Source organism: Coturnix japonica, chromosome 1 (assembly GCF_001577835.2).
Source record: "Coturnix japonica isolate 7356 chromosome 1, Coturnix japonica 2.1, whole genome shotgun sequence".
NCBI lineage: Eukaryota > Metazoa > Chordata > Aves > Galliformes > Phasianidae > Coturnix > Coturnix japonica.
The window spans coordinates 66,956,949-66,982,008 of record NC_029516.1 but is presented as its reverse complement, the minus strand read 5'-3'; the positions used below and the strand labels follow the sequence as shown (position 1 = coordinate 66,982,008).

General features: G+C 39.6%; 1 protein-coding gene across 2 annotated transcripts in view; it reads right to left on the bottom strand.

Moving 5' to 3' along the window:
* The window catches only part of FAR2 (fatty acyl-CoA reductase 2), a 120,018-nt gene extending 96,249 nt beyond the window's left edge, over window positions 1-23,769 (bottom strand). Inside the window, exon 1 of one of the 2 annotated variants that reach the window (XM_015871232.2) lies at window positions 23,664-23,769. The gene's annotated coding sequence lies outside the window, so the exon portion shown is untranslated. Of the gene's footprint in view, window positions 1-23,153; window positions 23,281-23,663 lie in introns of those variants that run through there. The other variant, XM_015871226.1, reaches the window with a different exon arrangement.
* Window positions 23,770-25,060: the final 1,291 nt, after the last annotated feature.

The window sequence follows — 25,060 nt, the reverse complement described above, 5'->3', positions numbered from 1 at the left end:
GCTGATGAAATCAATGTTTTCAGAGGTGCACTTTGTGTCAAATTCATAAAATTACTGAGATTAGGAAGGGAATAAAGTAAATTCCTCATGCCCTAAATATTTCATTTCAAAATTAAAACAAATAATTAAAGCTTTGCTTTAAGATTTATTACTTTCATTGATACCTGGAGGATAATGGACATACACAACCTAAATAGTTTATGTTTATTTCAGAACAGTTTTCTTCCTCAAATTCACAGGACTATAATTATTCCTCTCTTGATTTTTCAGAGCTAGCACTGATGCAAAGTTTAGCCTGAATTCTTTATCCAGATCAGCAAACAGTCCTTATCCAACAACCACACCATCACACTTATGTAAACCATCAGCCCAGAGATAAGTCGTTTTCTTTCACATTAAAAACAAAAACAAACACCAAACAAAAAACCCTACAACCATCCTGTTTAATATCTGCCTAAAAAAGTAGAAGAATGGAGCTGTGGAAATGGAAACCACCAACAAAAGAGGAGGAAGCATGGACAGTACATGATGTTCATCCCTGCTGGTTTCAGATATACTGTCTGTTGCTTTTTTCTCATCTATAGAAACTTGTGCTTTGTTACATAGGTTAAACAGCTAAAAACATGAGTTCAAAACCCAAGTTGTAATGTGTTGCCCCCTCCTCCCTAGAAAGGAGATCAAAATATGGAAGAATTTCATAGGCTTTGGCTTCACCCAGCTCGTCTATGTACAAACGCAGACATTTCATTTATCTCCAGGCTTCTGTTGCCTATCAGTGCAAGGAGTCAGCTTTCCTTGCCTGCTATGCCAGTGCTCATTATCCACAAGACAAAATCTTTCCTTCTTGACATGTTCCAACAACAGTTGAAATCACTGATACACAATCACTAACCACACACACAGTCTGCTTTAGAGTTCTCCAACCCCCTTACTGGTACTTACAGTACCAGTCATCAGTTGCACTTCATTTTGCTAGCAACAATTACCTCTTTAGTCAATCTTTCCAAAAAAGACCATGGGAGAGATGGCTACGTGACATTAGTTGTGCTGCCCAGACCACATGGTCTTCACAAGCAAAGAGGGTCTCATTCATGCAGCTTGAGGATGCTTGCAGAACGGCATGCAGAAGGTTCCCAGCCAAATGGATCTCTTCACTGTATCTCCATGAGAATAAATAAGACAGCTCAGCCCACAGCTGCATAAGAGGCCCCAAATGGTCTTGGCTGTATTGCACAGGTGTTACTGACTGAGGCAGTAGACTAAAAACCTTCAGCAAAGAAATGGCAGTGATGGCAATCACACCAGATAGATGGCAAAAAGATAGAGGGAAGACTAGATGGAGGACAAAGACAGTAACAGAAACCAAAATAGCTAAGGGAAAAACAGAATTAGTTTTCTTAAGTAATAAATCAGATTTAAGACAACTCATCTCTTGGCAAGATAAAGCACTACAGGTAACAAACTATACACAGGCATTCATTTAAGCCTGTATGTTGATTCCCATGGCATAGCACACAACAGCACACCACTCATTTTCATTTTTAGCTTCCTTTGACAAGTACCTGCTCACAATTATTATATCCAACATCTTGGAAGCATCTGCTGAGCAAAGTGTCTGGCTGGTTACAAACCTTCAGAATATAAAATCACAGAACATCCCAAGATGGAAGAGACCCATAAGGATCACTGAGTCTAACTTCTGGCTCCACAAAGGACAACCCAGAAATCAGATCATATGCCTGAGAGCATTATCCAGAAGCTCCTTGAGCTCCACTGTCACTGCTGTGACCACTTCCTAGGAAGCCTGTTCCAGTGCCCAACCACTCTCTCATGTATAACCTTCTCCTGATATCCAACCTGAACCTCCTCTGACACAGTGCCATGCCATTCCCCTGGGGATCTATTGCTGATCACCAGAGAGAGGGGTTCAGTGCTTGCTCCTCCACTCCCCTTCTTGAGTGCAATGAGGTCTCCCCACAGTCTCCTCTCAGCTGATGAAAACAAATGACTTCCAGTCACTCCTCATACATTCTCCCTTCTAGATGCTTCACCATCTTTGTAGCCCTAAATATATGTCTCCCATCAATTAATTCTTATTTGACACAGGTCTCCATAAGTTAGCTGCCATGAAAAGAGGCCCACTGTCAAAGGAGACAAATGGGGAAAAAAAAAAAAGCCAGAAATGAGTTCTTTAGTTGTTCTGCTGCTATGTCACAGTGCCTCAAACAAAGACAGTGAGCAAATATTAAACCAGGTTTGTCCCTTTACACAACATGTGGAAACACAGAGCAAAGAACAATTGTGGAACTGCCCTGAAACATGCCAACAAGGCACAGGCACTGCTCCAGACCTTGCATACAGAGCAAGGTTTGCTTTGACTACATGTATCTTACTGTATTTTTACATCCTCAAGCGTTTTACAAAGTTCCTAATGTAATTTACTGTAGGTGTGTATTGCTGTACTCACAGAAAGGAGACAGACAGAAAAGGAATTTTTTCTACAGCAACCTCAAGATGGGTGAACTGAATCCATGCATCAGTGACTTCGTTACACTTACAGCAATCAGCCCAACCACAACAGCCGTATCTTCCCGTGGTACAATGATGAGAAGTTACTTCCTGAAAAACATATCTAATATCATTCTTTCCATTCATGGAGGAGAATAACAAGCCACCGCATCCCATGTGGATATCGGGTGCTGTTAAAATAGCTACTCTGAAGTCATTGCCTCAAGGCACAACTACTGTCTTCATCTATACTAACTTATCTCCATACTGGAACATGGCTCCATGTCATGCACTTCACAAATAGAAAACGCCGTGCCACGTGTAGCATGATTGACTCAAATACTGTAAGCAACTAGTATGATAATAACTAAGATGCAGACTAATAGTTTGAGGTTGATAATGGGTGTGATCATAGTGGCTGATAAAAGGGTAGAGTCCACACATAACAAATGGTGATGCGTTTGAGAAGGTGGAGGATAATAAGGTAGAGGGTTTATTGCTTTGTTGTTGCTGTTGTCTGACATCAGGAAGAAAAGAGGGTGTAAGATTACAGGTACTTTACAGGATGCATCGTTTCTCCTAATTTACGCCCCATGCAACCTTCATTCTTAATTATAGTCTTACTTGGGAAAGGAAGAAGAAAAATCATTGACAAGCAAAGTTGATACATAAACATGTATCTACCAGTATTTAAAAAAATAAATAAGAGCAGAAAGAACAGTGGCAAGATATAACAGTGCAATATACACAGTAAGCATAAAAATGTTCTCCCCACCCATTAAGGAGACCTTCAACTCATGGTCTTTTCTTCAAGGAATAAGAAAAAAAAAAAAAAAAACCAACTCCAACTTGTGCTATTTCTTTAAGTAACTTCTCTTCCACTAGTTTGGTATTCTATGCAAATTTGGGCTAAGTACCTCACAAACTGAGTTAACATATATGCTATTTCCTGATTCATAATTATTTAGAATGGCACACTTACAGGAGTGAAAGTATCCTTGCCAGTGGTGAAAAGCTGCATTTCTCAACTCAGCTAAGAATCCATATGCACACACACACACAAAAAAACAGCCACCAAGGAAACGGTATCACAGCTGACAGTAATTTGAAATCTGTTTTTCAGTCTGTTATCTATTTTGTAAAGTTTATTTGCTTGCTGCACATGGTTAAGGAGAAACTCCTGTTTTCACAATTCACGTAGGAAGTTGCAGCCACAGGCCCACAACCCCATCATTTAAGTCTGTATTATCCAAAACCACAACTGTTCTTGACAACAACTTGACTACTTAAAAGCAGTAGCCAGAAGGATGTTTTGGCAGCAAAGGAAGGAAATTTATTTCATTAATTCTACTTAATATCTTATACCAGAAAGAACAATTTAGACATTACTTTTTATGTGTAACTCTGTGACTAACCCTGTGTGACACAGTATTCAGTAAGCTTTTATAATAGCTACTACGAAAAAAAAATAAATAAATAAATTATACCTGTAAATACCTTCTTTTAATAGCAGCAAAATGTATAAAAATGAAAAAAATGTATTTAATGTCTGTTATTCTATAAAGTCACAAGGTAGCGATCTACAATACAAATCTTTAGACATTGCAAGGGGAAGCAGGAGAAAAGCTTTCAGGAAATCCCATTTATAGAAAGTAGGATATTACCTAAAAAGCCAGTCACATCGCATTGATTTCCATTTCTTCGATAGCGTTAAATGCCTCTACTCCATGTACTTTGGCAGATACTAGGAGTCAGATGAAGAGTTATTTTTAATATTTATGACTTGCTAACTACTTCTAATTAAACCTCTTACTTTTCTACCATATTGCTATGGGAAATCTTAGAACAGTATCCAACAAATGCTTCCCTGACTGGCTGCTTTTTTGGCTTTAACAGAATTGGTCAAGCCACCACAGATAGGAACCTCTGAAGTTGGGCTGTTCAATTTTAAAAAAGTAATCTTTCATTTTCCCTTTCAGCTGCCAGGGAGACACAGCAGTGAACAAAACCAAATTTGTTATATGAAAAACCTGCACAGTAACGACAATTCTTATAAAGCTGTTTAATGGGAAGCCGCTCATTCTGTGCCTGAAGAGGTGTTAAGCACTGTGGGTCTAGATCTAGGCTCAAGGTACAAAGTGTAACAGTACTTTAAGAAACATTAGGAAGCCCTTTAGTGCTCATGGGAGAAATCTGATGATGGTTCTCCAGAAAAAAAAATCCAAATACTTAATAGTTTACCATAGATGTCAGACTATCTAACTGCATCATGATGAAAAATAGGTATATATATCTCTGAGTAGGAAGAATCAAACAGTAAAATCCTCAAGGTAATATTGTGGAAAGATGAAAGTTAAGGGAAACGATGCATCTTGTATTTTATGATTTTGAAAGCTGGAGTTAGAAACCTTTAAGATCATAAAAATCAAAGGTTTTTATTCCAACGGAAATAATATGCTAATAAACTGAAAGATGCAAGTGTGTTAGAACTTGTACATGAATGCGTTAGGAAGCTGTGGCCATCAGAACTGTCCTTTCCTCCTCTAAACTGTAAATAACCATACTTCTGTTTCCTACTTTTAGAAATCGTTTTTAATTATTTTTAATATCTAATGCTAGACACAGTATTTCATATGGATTCATCCCTCCCACATACTCTAAGCATGAGCCTCATTAAGTTTTCATGCCAGAATTTATTAATAAGGACCAATGGAGATGCTCTGACCTTTCTGTTTTAATGTATTCACTTTTTAGGGAATAACATAAGATAAAACCAGAGTCCAACACGGAAAAAAATTCCAACCCTGCTACCATTAAGTACAAACAGTTATCTGTTCAGGCACTCTCAGACTGAAGTCACAACAACGTTGGTACATTATCACTACTGAGACATAAAATGAAATGTTGATGTTGCTTCTGTTGTCACATGCAATTTTCTTCTGTTTAATCTGTCATGCTGGGATAGTGCATACATACTGAGAACTGCTATTTTTCACCAGAAAGGCAAACTACTACATTCAACAGAAAATAGGAATCCTTATTGCATAATACTTACAACCAAGAAATGTAGGATATTCCTTTTCTCATTTTCTATGGTGAAAATTTTTCAAAATCCAGTAAAAGAGAGCAAACGTTCTTGTCAATAATATCTTATGCTCACCAGTACAAAATATTCCTGAGTAAGGCAAGCATCATAAATGATAACATACCAAAATGGAAAAGATTGCATACACCTGGCCTAGTTTATTCATCACTTTTGACTTTCATAGCAAGTATATTTCCACCCTGAGACCTGCTAGAGAGTGAATCACATGAAAGGATAAATGGGGAAATTAAGGTTTCACGATGATTAAGAAGAGACAGAGCAATACACCCTATATTGTATGACTGTTGCTCTAGAACAGACAAATGTAGTACATAAGCCTGAATTTATAGTCACATTTGCACTGCAATAAGTGAAATGTTTTCATTTAATTCTGAGGACCATTAATCCTAAAAACTGTTCAACTCTGATCCCAAATTTTTTAGAGTTTTAAGAAGAGGTTACAACACCTGCCAGAGGTGTAAGTAACAACAAGAACCTCCCTCCTACAGAAGTTAAACATCTCTTTCCTTGTTTGTGCAACATATGCTAGCACTATCTGCCCTGTCTTTGACAAGGAATTATTAGCTATCCAGAAATAGAGGTATAGTAATACTACAAACCAGACAATTTGCAGAACATTTTTAATCATAATTTCTCTTTGCTGTGTATGTAAATGCATTGCCTTAGGCCATAAAACACAGTGTGTAGGTGCGTGACTAAATGTCAGAACTGTTTGAAAAGTTTAGATCTAAAGGTAACATTTTGAATTACAGTGATTTTGCAGCTAAAGTAGTTGTTTTTAATTCTCACTGCCACTTATGAGGAGCAGTCCTTGGTTGAATAAAATGTATGACAAGCAATCATCTGATGTTTATGAATGCAGAAATCATTCAGAGAGAAAAATTAGAAAGAGAACATGACAAACCAATTTACTACATGCCTTTCCAACCCGAAACAAAGAGGCCTTCCTGAGGAATTTTTTCAGGTCCTTCTCAGTTCCACTTATAAGTACTGAAATATGTAGGTAGTTCTGAAAGTAACGTCTCCTGTCTAATTCCATGGAAATTAAAACAGATACAAAGAGTGTAACAACACTGTTTGATAGAGCAAGTTCTCAGCTACAAAACACTGTAAACACAATACAGTCACCACAATTAGCTACACATCCTCACCAGCAAAGAACTGTATGCTGCGCTCATAAACATCTGTATGAGTGGAGGTGATCCACTGCCACTGTTACCACAGCTAAAATGCACCACCCACCACCTCACTGTACTCACATCCACTGTTTGGTCTCCATAAATGTTCAGCAAGTGTTGATGAATGTCAATGGGTGCCATTTTTAATGCATGGAGGAATTCAATAACACCTTTGCCTCATACCCACTTCCATGTCAGACATTTTGTCAGACTGCCTCTCTGCTGCCACCTGTTGCACAGCACCAAAATCTAATGGAACACTGGCAGGAAGATTCAACCTCTACTGACATTTCACCAACATCTGCCTCTGACAGATGACCAACATCTCTGACCAACATTTGACACTGGGAGCCAACATAATAAGATAGGAGGCATTACCTTCGGGACAGCCCTCATACAAAGTCCTCTTTCCAATTTCTGAAAGATAAGCATTTGGAGACCATGTAAAATAAAATTTTAGAAGTAGCTGTAAAAGCTTTGTTCAGTTGTCTTAAGGGAAGTCGTTGAGACAGTTACAGTCCTAATACTGGCTGCTCAGAGTCCCCTCCAGCTGGACCATGAATGTCTCCAGGGATGGGACACCCACTACATCTCTGGACAACCTGTTCCAGTGCTTCACTATCATTATCAAAAATATTTTTTTTTCCTTAATATCCAATCAAAGCATCCCCTCTTTTACTCTGAAACCATTTCCTCTTATCACAACAGACCCTTCTAAGAAATCTATCCCTTTCTTTCTTATAGCCTCCCCTTTAGACACAGAAAGGGAAAGCTCAGCTCTCTCATCTTCCGTTTGTGTCAGCTGTTGAGCAACGGCAATTTGGTGTTTGCCATCACAGCGGACCTGCCCTCCAGAAATTGCATTTCTCACCAAACCTCAAAAGAAGAAATCTCATCTTGGCCCTGGCAGCCCCTTGTAAGTACTCTGCTCCCTATCCATTGCTTTCAGGTTGGCCCCAGCATCAAAAGATGCTAATTACCGGAAGACAAGTGAGGCTCTCATCCCATGTAATCCATGGAGAGAAACATGCAGTGGAAGCTGATTTCTTCTAAAATAGCTTTTGAGACATCTTTCAAACATGTGTGCCCTGGTGGCGCAGTGGTAGAAGTGCCGCATTGCAACACGGGCCCGGGTGTTCGAATCCCCCTGTGGCGCAAGTGGTAGAAGTGCCACTCTGCAGCACAGAGGCTTGAATCCCGGGGATTGGACTCGATGATCTCTAAGGTCCCTTCCAACCCGCACGAGACTATTACTATTATTACTATTACAACTTCCAGATTGACTACTGAAGCAACTTAATTTAATCCAAGCATGCCATTGACTATATGTACATAACAGCCTGCCAGTTATTAGAGAAAAACTCAGAGCAGAACAAAACAAAAAAGATCTTCATCAAGATAATTGGCTCCACTGGAAAAATATAGTAGATATAAGAGAAGGGTTAAGCAACAGCATGTTACATCAACAAGCCTGGTGAAGAAAGCCTTAGGACATAAATGCTAGGCTATTTCCAATCTTACCTTGAAAATCTACGCTCAGCACTGATAGATCTAAAACTCACACATGAAAAGGACAGAAAGAAAAATTTATATAAGGATAAAGCCTGTGGTCTGCCAAAATGGGTCTTTGACTAGAGCAGTAATGCAAAAGTACTTACAAAGGGTCAGCTGCTGCATCAAAATCATGGCTTTCAAGGCACTCTAAAAATTGCCTTACATTAAGATATAATTAGCAGCTGTTAACTGCTGTTTATTAGAAAATGAGGTTGAATAATTGGCCCTTCACAGATGAGACAAAATCAAGTTAATTTGCTTTGAAATGTTCTTAACTACCTGAACCAAATTCACAAAAAGGTGTTCAGACGTATACTTTTTAAGTCTGAAGTCTACAGATAATTAATCGTCACATAAAACTGAGTAAACTTGTTAAATTTCCCTTTCCATCTTCGGAAAGGTTCAAAAAACAAGCTCAAAATGTAAACTGGAGATAACAAAGTGTTATAGAAAGACTGATGAAAAAAACCTCACACTCTTGAAGCTTAATCAGAATATCTGTAACTCAAGCAGAGAGGAAGGGTTCAGAGGTTAAGCTTTCCCAGCTCATCTGCTCAGTTTACGTGCTTCATTAAATAAAATAATCTTACAGCAAGAAACTTAAAAAGAAACTGCTTACTGCCTGGTTGTATTTATACAGCATTTGATACACTTCTTTTAGCTAGAAAATGAAGCATTTTCAGAAACTTTAAAAAACTCTGTAAAGCTACAGTTGACATCAATACCTTAATGAAAGCAATTTTACTTGAGTCACTTAATAAAATCCCATCCAGCAACATTTCCCTTCTAGTAGGCAGAATACAGGAGTTCTTACATCTGAAGGACATAGAAGGCTGATTTGAAGCACTGAATCTATCCATTTAACTAATAAGCAGGAGAGTACACACCCTTTTCCAAGCTGTTTAAATTATTCAGGGTCACTATACAAGCCACCTGCCTTCCCAGTTACCGGATTTAATAAGGCTATAGACTCATAAGGAAATGCAAAAAAATGTTTTGCCTTCAAACTCTGCCCCATTGCAATTATGCAGGCTGTTACAATAGCAGCATGCAGAGTGACTCCATTTCCTCATTGGAGGCTACAGAAATGCCCAATGCTAAGTGGACAGGGACCACTTTTATAAATGGTTTTCCATAATAATTTCTGCCTGCAAAGGTTTTGTCATACATTCTAATCTCATGGTGGTGTTTTTTTATGAAGTTTTCATTATGATCAGTGTTCCAAACAGGGAGTTGACTATAAGACATGCTGTAAGTACTAAGTCCATGTCAGCTCCTGTGATAAATACCTTGCATCCAGCTTGAATACAGGATTTACAGGCACTGGTGTGTTTCCAATGTCCTCAAATGCCCACACAGCACTGCTGCTACTTGCACACCAATCAGCCTTGTTTCAAATATATTCAGGTTTGAAAAAAACATCTGTGCAAAACGATGCTCTCAGATTATAAAGCATTACCCATATGATGCACATGGTCTCCTTCCCTCCAGAGACACAAGTGATTTTACTTCTCTGCGAGTTCTGATGACATCAGAGCAGTCTCTTTTCTTCCTTACGACCCAGAATGCCAAGTATAGAAAGAGTATTACCACTGGGGCAATTCTGCTCTGGGAGTTTCAGGAGAGGAGCAAGTAAGTTAGAGCTTGAGTTATTCTGTTCTCCACAACTCCTCGAAAAGAGAGGAGTAATGGGTTCACATTAACACCGTCCCTTCAGTACAAGCATTCCCAGGGCACTATTTCTCTTACCTTTGCTACATAAAAAAAGGTCCTTCAGGAAACTGTATCCATATTTCATCATGGGAACTTCGCATGTTTCAAATAAAAATCAGTCCAAATTCTAAGCACAAAGCAAAATTTTTAAATAATACAAATCAGCAGGCCACATATTACAAGACAAACAGGAACAATAAATACAGATAATGTCACAATTCATGTTGAAGCTACATGCTTATCATCTGCTTCCACAAACCCTGCTGGGATTTACAGACCAGACCACTTTGAGGTCTGGCAAAACAGCAGATCAAATCCAAGGAATTCATAAGAGAACCACAAAGCCCTAAACAGGTTTCTGCATTTGTATTCATAACAGTGATGCTTCAACTTGTAGGTCAAATTGGGATTTCACACTATTGCACTTCTACCTTAGCTGCTGTCACTTCATAATTTAATTTTATAAAGTCTCTTGCAATGGGTATAAACAAAAGCAAGTTTATGCAATAGTTTCTAGGAGTACGAAAGTTTATGTCTGCAATCTAACTGCCAGATTCTGATTCTCCAGTAGAGGTAACTCTCAGGTAGCCTATGCAAGGTGATAGACAACAGGCATGCAGCAAACAGTAATGCAGAGTAACCTAAACAGAGAGGGATAGCACAGACCAGCCAGTAGACACAGCCAAATGCAGCAAAAGTAAACTTGCTGGGGCTGACAGAGCTTCTCAGAGCTTCAACTTGCTGAAAGATATTTCCCAGGGATAGCATGACCAAGCTAGCCTTGTACCCAAAGCTTTCTGAATTGAAAACAAATATGAACAAACACACACAAACACACACCTCCCTGCACCTCCTTGTTATACAAACAAGGAGATTCAAGTTTACTTAAGTAATATTTGTCTGGAACATATTCATCATGAAATACACCTTCATGATTTCCCATATTGTTATTTTTTTCCCCCAAATTTGCATCCTTGGAGATTTTAAGATCATAATTATGAAAATTTATCCAGCAGAGACACATCAAGATTCTTTCTGGGAAAATTCCTGCAGCAAAGCATGATGCTTAAGATAAGCTGTAACAAGCAGACTAAATCCTGATAGTGGAAAAACTCTGTTCACATGAAGGAACAACTTCTACAAACTCATGAAGGAAATTTTCTAAAAATAAAAGTTTTTTGTTTGTTTGTTTGTTTTGTTTGTTTTTTAAACAAACAACAGCAACAATAAATGATCAAAGTTTGTGCAGGGATGAACACAGAAAGCAAGAAAGCATTTCATTTGATGTTAGATTGTTCCATTTCATGATAAATACAGATAAGATTTACCACATACAGCTTCAGCGGCAACATTTGCAATTAGTTGTGATTTGGAGAGAAGTTTTATGACAGCAATACCGACCATAGAAAGGAAATCCACATCTGCAAAGAGCGTTATTTTGATATATTATCTCCTTTTAATCCACAGCATTCTAGCAGAATAGGGTGCACTAAATCAAAGCAATGCCTACTTTAATCAAATAGGTGTAGCTTTGAAAAACTACTTCAGAAAAAAAAAAAAAACAAACACAGAACAAGGAAATAAAAGACCGTGACCGTATGTTTAGTAAGGTTTTGTTTGTTTTAGTTACTTGAGCATTGTTTCCTGAATCTGCTAACATCAAAAAGAGCCAAAAGTTCAAATTCAGGTTTTTCCAAATGATTCCCCAAATTCAGTATAATTTTTTTAAAAATTATTTTTACAATCCTTTTCTCTACGCAATTACAACAACATAAGTAAGATCCAAAGCCTCTAATGTGGTTTGACTTCCAGAAATCTCAGGGCTGCAGGATTTCTTGGTTCAGGCATCAAGTGAAAGAAATAAAACAGGTTTGGGATAGATATGAGCCTTGAAGTAAAACAGTCGCATTTACATGGCCCTGATGCAATTGGCACTGATGCTAATCTAGAACTCAAAGGATGACCAACAAATGAATGCAAAACCTTTTCCAAGCAGTCCCATGAGTGGGATGGTATTCAGGGTGCACTCAGTGACACTGCCACTCACAGCGCTCCTGAACTGGGACTCTGACTGTGAGTTTGGGGAACTAGAACTTCAGGTATTTGCTTTTTCACTTGTGCAAAGTCTGACCCAATTCTGTTTGTCTCCACTCCTATCTTGGATTACTGATAAAACCACGCTCTCAATTATCCTGGCTTTAAGTTGTCAATTTCTTCCTTTATCCCTTACCACATGTTGGGACCTTCAATTAAATATTGCAGCACTTGTCAGTCAGTGCTGCAGATCCAAAAGGAATCAATATAATTGAAAACAAATCAATCAACAGCAGCACTGATCTATGAAAACAGATCCATTATGATCCTGACAGCTAATTTTAACTCCTGGAACACTTTGGAGAAGAGAAGGAATGGATAAGAAGATACAGTTCTTAATAAATAACCCTAACCCAACTGAAATAAAAACTACTTAGATTCCTATGATCATGTGAGCATTGTTTTTCCTAAAGTCAAGCCAAAAGAGCAGGAAATCTGAAAAATGCTAAGCAACATAAAACCACATAATAATACATGGAATTAAGTAATTCTTGAGCAGAGATAGAATTCAAGCTGATGATAGGGAGTAAATCTTTCTAGTTGAGGGGCTTCCACTGTTCATCATTCCACACCTGCTACTGCAAATGCACAAATGTCACAACCACAACAAATTCTCCCTCCACACTGCAAGGCCCTTCTACCACAGGCAGACCCTGATTTGAACAGACTTCTAAGAATAACAAAAATGTTAGACAGAAAGGCCTTCTGGAGATCATCACCTCAGCATTCTGTAGCTGGTCTACACAGGCACAAAGTTTATTCTTGCTGAATTTCATGAAATTTCCTTTGTCACAGAGGTCAGGTCTCTCAAAGACCAGGTGAATTTCTACCCCTTGATTTATTAAACTCTCTCCGGCCTCCATAACACGATCCACAAATTCTCATAATGCACATTCTATTTTACCATCTAGATAATTGTCAGATACAACAGTACTGACTAATTCCTCATAGGCCACTTGCTGTTGGCGACAACAATGAGACAAGAGAGCGACTGACGGCGACCTTTTGAATCCAGACAATTTTCAGTCTATCCAACAATTCATACTTCTAATTAATTATTCCACAGCTTCCTTAGTGAATACATCCCACTGAAGTCAGGGAATGCTATATCCACTGATGTCCCCTCATCTGCATAGTCAGTCATTCAATTGCAAAGGCACTCAGATTGCTCAATTATGATTTGTCCTTGGTACACCTGGACTGACTGTTCCTACTGATATCCTCATCCTTCACATTTAGAAAAAAGTTATAGGCAGATGCAATTCACAATATTTCTAGAGCTGGTGATAAGGCCAACTGTCCTGTAGTTTCTCAGCTTCTCCTACTTTTCTTAAAAATGAATGAAATAACAGCCTTTTGCTAACCTTCAGAGGCACGTTGCTTCATAAAAAAGCTGCAAGGCAATTGCACCACCCATGTCTCAGCATCCTGAGATAAATCCTATTCATCCTGATGGATCTGAATACAATCAGCTTCCCTAAGTATTTCTTAAGAATAAAAGTATTCTTCACTTGTTGTGCAATAATGTTAGATTACATTCCTTTAGATAGACTTTGTTTCTGTACAAAAACCACATTCGGAATAAAAATGTATTCTGCCTCTCACTCGCTAGGCCACATTGCAATAAAGTCATCTCTTCCTTGCACATTCAGTCCTGTACCAGTTGGGCTCTGAAAAAATCGCATTTATCCTCACCTCATCCTTTTACAATATCAAGGCATTCTTACCTCAGTCTTAATGGGCAACCATCTAGTAAAATTACTTTTCACAAGGAGCCAGTGATACTGGAAAGAAGAGAATCAAAATCTCTAGATCACTAGAGCAATAATACATATTAAGGGAGAAAACAGAGCCTAGAAATACCCACAAGTGAAAAGAAAGCTTTTGATCATGCCCTTAACAGTATCCTCAAATGAAGAAACAAAATAGCTCACTGTTCTAAAATGTAAGCTCATACTTGCCTAACAGGAATAATAATACTAGGCTACATTTGAATTCTGCAAGGAAGTAGATTCTCTAAAGGTAGGAAGGAAGTTCACTAAGAGTCCCCTTCACTGTCCTAATAAATTTGTGAGGTAAACTTCCTGAATGTTCACTACACAACAGCTACATATCTTTTTAAACCTAATTTATGAAGGACCTCAATCTGTTGAAGACCATCACAAGTTGCTTCTGAGTCAAGATATGAGAGGACCCAGATATTAACTATGACATAGCCTTCCAGATGTCTAAAAACAAATCGCAGCTGTGCTGTTACCAATCAGTACTAACTTGGAACAAGAGACAGTAAGCCCTTTATGCAGTATAAGGTCTGTAAACACTGGTCCTTACAGCATGTGTTAATACAATGCATTTATATTGTGTTAAAGTGCATCGTTATTGCTCACAGTGAAGTAGAACACTGATGCAAAGCACCATTTATCTCCTCACTGAGGATACAGCAGACCTCTGTACCTGTGATTTGAAATCTACCACGTTTACCTGATTTCCACCTCCCCTTGCACCAGAGATTATTAATTGCATCCCTTGCTCTGCTCTCTTTGCTTTTGAGTACTAATATTACAGCACTAGATGAGAAATATGCATATAGGCAAACAAAGAAAGTACAGATGAAATAGACAAACATATTAACCAATACATTCTGGCAGAAAGCCTTCTCAGGATGATACAGATGACATTGTCTGTGCCCCAGCATACTTTGTTCTTAGGAATCCAACAGAACTCTGAGATATATTAAGAAAAATATCAAGATTACATGAGGAAAAGAACATAAATGCCCTTGCTAAAACTACATCAAGTATTTTTTGAAATATATTAGATCGTTGATGTAAACAATGAAGAAACACTCAACTCAAAGTAGCATCTCCTCCAGATGCTGGTTTACAACCTCATGTATTGGAAGATACACTTTTTTTCCAGTCACATTCATTCAGAAATTGTTTTTTAAAGAAGATACAGTAAGTATTCAAGCTAGACAAAGCCTACAGCCTTTAATAACAAGGGCTTAAAATTGTATTCAACTTCGGAAGCAAAGCAGAGACAGACACAAAGAAATTCATCCTCCCTCTCATCAGGTCTGATGGCAATCTAGCCTTTCATAAGACAGAAAGGTGTTCAGAATTAAATATACAGCCACATACTATTTGTAAAAACTACAGTAATATAACAATAACACACGTAAGCCTTCTGAGAGGAACTAGAGAACTATGACCTCCCCACACACATGCAATGCTGCAGTATGAGCAGCTAAAGCAGATTTATATAGCAACTGCCTTGCTGCCAAACCAGAGTTCACTTTTGCACGTGTACTTGGTTTACCAGTATCACTGCTGATTAGAGTCCAGAGATCTCATGCTTAAATACAGGAAGTTATTTCATCACCTTGGAAGAGTATAGTTTTATCTGATCACCGACCTATATGCCAAAAAAAGTTCATCAAGAGTAAGCAGTCTAATCAGTTCTTGAAAGCCCCGAGCTTGACAAAGCTCAGCAAAAGACTATTCAGCCTTATCCTCTGCAAATAAAGAATTACTTGAATCTCACTTTGTATATGGCCCAGTACAAAAATTCACGAGAAAAGCGGAACAAAATACTCAAAGCCTTATGTATGGGAAACAGCAGTACCCAGAAGAAACAGCATTTCTTCTCCACCTATCAGTTAACTCAGACCCTTAGCAAACAGCAGTGTATAGGATTTGAGTCACATGCCTGTCAAGCGTTGGTTTTAGTATAAATATAATAAAACAGCTTCAGACCATGGTGAAAATGGGTTAAATTCTATTCAGTCACAGTTATGAATACATAGCTAACTGTTACCAGACACCACATAGCAGTGATTAATAAGTGAAAGGCCAAAATGAAGGTGAAGCCACATATCTCAGACAAAACCATTCTTTTAGAACACAGAATTCCCATCTTTTCTGTGAGCTAGATGATAAAATGAGGTGAAAGAACAAAACAAAATGCCTGTGAGAAAATGCAGTGGTTAGGAAATATGGGAAATGAAGAAATTATTAGCCAAGACATACATCAAGATCCAGTATCTTCCATCAAATCAACATATTATTTAGGGGTTCCAAAATTCCCTAAAACTTGGAATTCAGGCACAAGTTAACTCCAGAACTTTGAAGGTTTTTCACTGAATTCACAGGTTTGCTACTGTATTTATGCACAAGATTAAACGATTGGGTTGATGTGTACAACAAAGCATATGCCAAACACCCTGATACCTCTGTGCTCCAAGCCCTCTTTGTAACAGTGTTGCCAAGATCGTTTCATATAAAAAGGCAGAGTATCACTGACACTCTGTGCCACACTAGCTGGGTATAAGGACATTCAGCTTGTTCTGGAGGATCTAGTTCATATAAAAGCAATGGGCACTTGTAAGAGGTCACCACTAGAAGACAGAGTCATTCAACCTCTATAACATTTTGATTTGGCACTTCATTTTTCCCTTCAAATGGCAAACTGAGGGACTCAACAACAAAGCAATAAGGTACGTACATTACTGGAGAAAAGATAATGGGGTATATAGAAACAGCTATACCCTGAAAAGAGCAGCTGCAATCCACAGAAGTGGATTTAGCAAACGCAACATTACACTCATCAGAAACACAAGCAAATTTTGCAGCACCAGAAGTAAAGCAGTGATGCTGCATATATATGAAGCGAGAGATGCCTAAAGGTATAATTCTGTCACATACAATTTAGAAATGTGACTATGTAAAAGTCTGAGTGTCTTGGTTATGTCTGTAGACCATTGTTTCTCCAAAAATTTTTTTTGGTCCAACAGAGAACTCAGGGACTTTAGGGCACTGATGTTCAACTCAGTAACCAAAGGAAATCTACAAGCAGTCCCTAGGCCTGTGATGTTCTCACAGCATAAAGCTAGAAGTAATGAAGCAGCTGATGTCACTGCATGCAACGTAAGTTTTGCAAAGGACTGCTTGTGTAACAAAGCTTCACCCTTAAAAACTGTTATTTTTAAACAGAATTGAACCATATCATCCATCAGATGAGCTGATAACCAACATCAGTTCTGTCCACAGTATGAACATCAGAAAGCATTTTATGTTGAAAATGCAAGTTCTCTCCCCCTACAGAAATCAAATATTCTCCAGCTCTCCATGAGAGCTACAAATATATCATTAAGGAACTTCAGAAGAAAAGTACTTAGTTTTACACTTAAAGATTTTCAATGCTAATTCCAATTAAGACTGTGTTGATGAATAAGCAATGACAGGTGGTAAAAGCAGATGGTTTTGAAAAGATTTGCATCAGTCCCTGGCTCTGCTCTTCTACTGACTCAGTTTGATACTGGCAGAGAAAGTGATTCCTCATCTCTTCTCTCCCTGTTTCGCTAAAGAAAATCAGCAACTGCTGACCTCACTGGTTGCCACAAAGCCAGGACAGGATCAGCAAAGCATACTTGTTCATTTTCTTCATCTCACCTCCAGACCTCTTTTGCCTCACTACAGAAGCCCTGCCTACTGTAAGCCATGGATGAAGGCTAACCATCATAGAATCATAAAGGTTGGACAATACCACTAAGATCACTGAGGCCAACCATCAACCCACCACCACCATGCCCGCTAACCACATCACGCTGTACCATATCTACACATTTCTTGAACACCCCTATGGATGGTGAGCCCACCCCCTCCCCGGGCAACCCAAACCTCACCACTCCTGTGAAGAATTTTTTCCTAATCATCCAACCTGAATCTTCCCTGGTGCAACTTAAATACACAGCTTCTTGTCCTATTGCTAGTTACCAGGGAAAAAAGGACAATCCTCACCTTGCTACCATCTCTTTTCTGGTAATTGTGGAGAGCAGTGAGGTCTCCCCTGAGCCTAGTCTTCACCAGACTAAACAACACCAGTTCCCTCAACAGCTCCTCAAAGACTCATGCTCCAGCCCCTTCACCAACTTTGTTACCCCCTCCATGGGCATGCTCCAGGGCTTCAGTGCCCTTGTAGCAAGAAGCTCAGAAGAGAGGTGGAATGTTGTCTACATCGCTTCTTTGTACTGGACTAGATCTGTTTGATATAACGCCAATACAACCCTTACTTTCATTTTCTATTTTATTAGCCAGTATTACTTCGTTGAGAATCTTCCCCTTATTGTCCACCTATAGTTTGAAGTTGTTTTTTTTGTTTGTTTGTTTGTTTTTTAAAAAGTTACAACTCTGCAATCACTCTACACCTTCATGATTTTGCTCACAATATCAAGGAAACTTCTGAAGGAATATTCTAGAGACAGTACTGACACTACAGCGTATCCATACCTGAATGTCCCTTGCATAGGAAAAGCCCTCCTGAATAAGTTACTCCAAAATAAATCTACATTCTTTACAGGACCAGAAATGAAACCAGGAAATCTCTTTCCTTCAGTCAACAGGTTTTGTAGCTACATTCAGAAAAATAAAACAAAAAAGGGAGCTTTCAATGCAGCTCATACCAATCTCATACAACGTAACAAAAACAGTTCTGAGAACAGTTTCCTAAAAAGGCGGACAAAAGGCATTCAGACCTGGAATGATAAATATTTGTGTTTTTAAGCAAATGCCAGTAAAATTGCTACTCAACTTTGGGCACAATACACTAGTTTTCTGGCTTGGATAAGTAAGGCCAAAAGACAGTTTTAGAAATTAAACTGTAAGCATCCAGGTTTGTGACTAGCCTTTCTTGCACTAGTTATGAACCAGTCACTGAACTTTGTTCTGTTAACCCCCTACAGTACAACTCATTTCTTCTGAAAGCATACATAGGTTGCAGATACTGGCATAATGTATGGAAAAAAAATGAAATTAAATGTGAGAAAAACCTATAAAATGCACATCTTATGGATACAGCTGCTCCACAGTTACTCAAGGAAGCAGAAAACAACTCAGCTAAACACAAGAGCTTATTTATGGGGCACAACACATCTTTTTCTGTAAGAATGGAGAAAGCCAAAGTCCTACATGGTTTTCAGTCACTTGTAACTGCCTAAACACAGGCACACAAAGAAAAACACATCTACAAGCAATTCTTACAAAAAAACAGCTAGTAAAAGCTTAGAACTCAACACAATCACAGTCAAATTACAGGTATTTTTGCTAAACCTTTAATATATCTCATTCTTTAACACAAAGTAACTTAACCAAGAATTTGAGGGTGAGGAGATTTCCAGCCTCCAGTAATTAGCAATAGAAAATTAATTACATGCCCACATACAGAAGATCCTACCATTGAATATTTCACTATGTAAACACCTAATTAATTGTAATTTTGACACTGTGGTCTATATAAGTACACCATTCAAAGACAACTACATTTTCTAAAGGAAGCCTGAAAGCAATATTTAGATCAGATTTTTTTTTTTTTAAGTTTTTTTTTTTAAAAGCCTATCTGTCTTGGAAGGTATTGAAAACATGAGTTATAGGCTTTGTTGTGATAATAAATGAAAATGAACTTTTGCCAGCTGTAGATGGGTTATCGAGGAAATGATGCTACAATGCGTAGTTACCCATGGCAGTACTGCACAATAGTCCATTTTAACTGACTCACAGAAGTCCAAGGGTTCTGAGGAAACAGCAAATTCAAGCAACACTGCCCCATGACAGGTTCTGCGGCCTTGATCATCCCATGCCAAGAAATAATCATCATAGCAACAATTCATGCTGTGAGTCTGAGCCTTATTAGCACATGCAATGCACAAGTACAGAGCAGCAAAGACAGTCTGCAGCTAAAGAAGCCTGCAATTTAAATATAGGATAGGCAGGTTTGCAAGCAACAGCAGCAGAAGTGACCCAAAACCTACATTCAGATATCTGCATTTTGAGCACATGAAGGCAATGCTTTTAGCATGCCACAGTGAGACCCTACTGCCTTCAAGGGCACAGGTATTTACAAAAAACATTTGTCCTTTGAGTTTCCTCTTTTACTAGCTTCACCAGGCCCACACAGAGTACAGCTACACAAGCAGACAATGGTTAACTAATTCTCTCCTCATCCCCCTAACAGGCCAGATGCAAGCAAAACCCAATGTGGATGGGGCAAGCTCATTACACTACAGTGCAATCATCTGTATTTTGGGATTCCTGTTACGAGGAGCACTGTGAAGACTGGCCTGCTCCTTCTGATGGCACATCTCCACTGACTTTCAGTCAGACATTGAATCAGCACCAGAATGCATCCAGCTGAAAGCCCAGCCAACAAGAACGGATCTGTGTGTGGCCACAAACAATAGCACCGGTACAAGTGAAAGATGAGGAACTTGCAGCCAGAGGTTATGCGGGCTGGTTGACACTCCAGCAGCAGCCTACATTTGTGGTAAATTAAAATGACCACAGAATTACACTGTTCGGCTTACTGAGAGGTATACTTTGCTGCCCTCCAGCAACAGCTTCTCTTTTGTACAGTTGAACATACCCCCAGGCAAGACAGTAATGCAGTTACAGAACAGTGCTAACATTGTCCCCAACAATTCCCTATAAACACAACACAGCAAAATAACATGATAAGCAATATTCCCCAGGTAAGAAAAGCACTCAATAGTTTCCTCATCTCCACAGAATTACATTGCACTGCCCTTCAGCTTCTGCAAACTACTCAAATCTGCAGTACCAACCATAAACTGAGTTTTTCTCCCTTTCCCCATTTTAAAACCTGATGGTTATTTTTTCCCCTTCTTTGTGATTCCCTCATTCATGTAATTGTAATGTATCAAAGGGATGGATCGTTTGCCTTCAGAAAAAAATAAAAATAACCTTAAGTGGCAAGAATTAGCAATTTCCCAGGTGGAACATAAAGGAAAAAACTAAAAAGTTTCTTACAGTGTAACATTGCAGACTGACCTGTTGGAACAAGGATTTAAACTCCATTGTAGGAACCGAAGTTAGAATCATCAGAGAGTTTACTGAAGATATCAACCACTCATTCATGTTCCTTTGCTGTACCATGCCGATCAAATGCCTTTTGTCACATTATCCATACTTACTAACACAAACCTTCCACTCCGCCAGCACTCCCACATGTGAACAATATCCTCCACCCAGCCAGTCCTGATAAGCCATGTCTGCCAAATCTGAAGTGACTTCAGAGAAACCACGGGAAGTTTTTATAAAGCTGCTAATCTGATGCTTGTTAGCAGGTAATTCCTTACCTACTACCTTTCTGTCAGCTTCTCTCTAGCTGTTTTTCTCGCTCTCTCTCCCCTCCCCTCCCACCCCACTCCCAGATAACCCTCTACAGGTTTTACTTACTCAGGCTGTTATGCTATTTTCAAGCTGCTAACAACTCTTAAAAAATGCTTTTCCCTATGACTCATCTAAACAAACCTTAATAGGGATTAGAACTGGAACCCAAAGTGGCAGAAATTAAGAACTTGCAGCTTTGTTACAGTATCAGATGCAACGCACCCTTAAACATCCTCTAAATATAAAGGAAGGCTGGCTTATATCTGCTATTGCTTCATGTTTAATTCAGACACCCTTGAGCAAGTGCAGCTCTGCCCATCCCATCCTCCCTCAAATCTTGTATGTATTGTGGAGAATAGAGACAAACACCCCAAAATACAGAGGGAAAGTTTTAAATAGTTGTTTCCACAAAATCATAGTCTACCAGACTGGAAGATTAAAGCACTGTAGATTTAAGTAAAAATGGGGGATTGCACAGCTCCATAAAAGCAACTATTTGTAATTTTAAAAACTGTGTAATTACTTTAAAGAGAAGATGAGCATATTACACAGTCATGAACAAAAACCACGTTTTTCCTACTTAAGAACATTACAGATAAGCAGGAAACGATGCTTGTTGTGATAAACTAGATGCAAATGAAAACAAACTCCAGTAGCATCTTTCTCAACTAACATAAGCTTCTTACCAAGTGGGGAGGAAGGTTCCCAGAATGCAGGAAGTTGTGCTCTAAAGCAAAGCAGGGCTTTGGGATTCCCATAGGCTACCTATGGGATTACTGCATGTTTCAGTTTTACTCTTATGTTAATACAAATTCAAGTGAATTACAGCAGTTATAGACTTTGGAGTAGATTTCACCAGCCTATTAATAAATTTCACTAATGTTAAAAAATAAGGTCTAAAATAAGGAAAACTAATCTTTTGACTGAATCTGTGCTGTGATATTTCTGGGTGAATCAGCTCCTGTTTCATTGCAAGATAATAGTCTGTCATTAGCTATTTGTCTCTCTAGTTATGCCCTTAAAAGGCTCTGAGGCAAACATGTAAAAAATAAATTGTTCCGAGTAATAACATTACTGCAAAGAGCTGTAGGAGATGAAGTCACATGTCTCCAGTATCTAGAAACCTGAGGAGATCCTCATAGGATCCTGCAATGAAATTGGGTTAAATCTTCGTGGTGTGTGGGTGGGCAGGAGGGATATCCACTAATTTCCCAGTCAACAAACAGAAAACAGCAGTAAGTTTCAGAACAAGACCTCTTCATACAATTAGCACTCTACTGCTGTCTAATGCTGAACACACACAAATACATATATATATTTAATGCAGGGCCTAATAACAGGCAAAACAAGATGGCAAGCCTCCCATTAAACTGCATTAGAGTTTCTCTATTTATCTATTGACAGCACTGCGTTCCAAAACAGCCCTACGCAGAGCAAACCTTGCCGTGAAGCAGCGCAGGAACCGCTTGCCTCACTCCCCATCTATACGGCTTCATCTTCCCCAGCGAGAAACGAGAGCTACGTAGGGGCTACAGGGCCTCCGCTCCCCCGCGGTACCGCACAGCACCAGGGGCTGCCCGGAGCCCGCGATCCCCGCCCAGTGCGGCCCAGAACGGCCCGGCTCCCGCAGTGGCAGGGGCTGCAGCCGGCCCGGCCCCGCTCCCACCCGGCCGGCTACCCTGCCGCCTTCCGGACTAACGTCAGCCCTCCGCAGCCTGGCCTCCCCATCCTCTCCCCACCCTATTTCTTTTCTTTATTACTATTATTTTTTTTTGTTAAATTTTTTGCTTCCTTCTCGTGCTCCCGGAGGCTCGTTACCTTCAGTTCCCGCTTCTCCAACCAATTCCCGTCTGCAAACCGCTGCCCCCACCTTCCCTAACACGTAAGCAACTCCCAGCAAAGAAAAGGAGGCGGTGGAGAAAGGAGGGGGGGAAGGAAAAAAAAAAAAAAAAAAAGAAAAAGAAAAAAAAATTATAAAAAATTATAAATCTCTCCTCCCCTTTTGGGTTTTATACTATATATCCGGCCGTGGGAGGGAGGGGCAGCCTCTGCTCCGTCTTCTCCTCCACCGCCTCTCGGAGCTGGGGTGGAGGGCTGTGAGCCGGAGATGCAGAGCGGCTCAAGCCGCCGGGGCTCCACTCTTCCACAGTGGGAATCTACCGGGGGTGGGCGAGGAGACATCCCAGGCCCCACACTCAGGCCACCCCGTCTCCAGCCTTCACAGCTCACGGCGTCGCCTCCTCTCCGCGCCCCGCAACCCTCCCGCAGTGCTACCAGGCATCACCAGACAGTACAACCAAAGGCTCTCCCCGCAGCTCCTCTCCTTACCGGGATGGCGGGGGGCTCCGCTGCCAGCTCCGAGCTGCCTGTGGCGCACGAGGCGAGCGGCAGCTCCTCAGCGCCTCCTCGAGCCCCTTCCTGTCTTCTGCCCTTGTCCTCCCCCCACCCGGCGGTGGCGCGGAGCCTGGATGGGGTTCTGAAGGCTAGAGGAAATCACGGTGAAGGAGTAAGTCAAACCGTCCTCTGAAGTACAGAGAGCAGCGTTCCCTCTTCTGCTTAAAGCCCATCTATTCGGTTTTACGTTTGAAATGATGAGGAAGAATGCCGTGGTGCCCTTGTCATGCAACTTGCGTTGCAGCTATTAAGAAGAAAAAAAAATGAAGAGATGTTCAGCCTACCTACTCAACCACAAATGCTAGCTTACTCATTTCAGCCACTAAAGATAAATATCAGAAAGATTTTTACCACTCAGTCTGTGAGTGGAACAAGGAAGAAGTGATGCTTTTATATGGATCATCACATAGTGAGTACAAGCATTAAATAACTTAACGAGGTTGTGTTTGTCTAATTACTGTCATCAGTTTATTGAAAATAAGGGTCCCAGAAACATTAGGCAAGGTGGCCACTGCTGACTGAATCAGTACCAGCACTAATCAGACCTCCAGAGGGAGAGGGATTACATGCTGCACTCACAGCTGCAGTTCTTTTGTCACTAACACCTTGAGATGTTATCATAAAAATCAGTTCAAGTCAATCATAAAAAATTGCAGTTACCTAAGGTGTACGTCAACAGCTCTATACCATTTGCAGAGCTAGAGTAAGGTTATTTGTGTGGAATCAGATTGACCTGTTCAGATTATTCATCTCATGTGAAGATATAGGTTGTAGGGTGCACTGACTGCATCATCTACATAGATGGAAGATAGCATGGCTATTTGTGAAAGCAGCAGCCTCATAGTGGGTTAGAACAGTTAACAGGACAGTTGAAGTTCTAGCTTTCATTTCAGATTTTCCTTACGAAGAATCTGCAAAGAATCAAGTAAAGATTATTTAAATTCATTTATTGGAAATATAATAAGAGGAAGCTTACTAGGAAAGAGACCACTGTAAGTGGTTCTTGCCCAAGCAAGTCACAGTTGCTGAAAGTGACTGATGACATTTCAGATAATTATGGGTAAACAGGGTTTTGGTTGCCTACATCTCATATTTAATGTAAATATCTGCCTCAATGGACTGCAGAGGCCTCCCGTCTAACTGAAAAATCTGTACTTTAAACATCCAGCTTGGCACAAAGTGGAGATCAAGAGTAGCTTTTTTTCAGTATCAGTGATCTTGCAGTTTGAAAAATAATCAGAAACATAGCTTCTGGGAAGCACACAATTAGAAGTATTGCTCATGTTATCTTACAGCATACTGCACAGAGAGCTTGATTAGCATCAATTCTT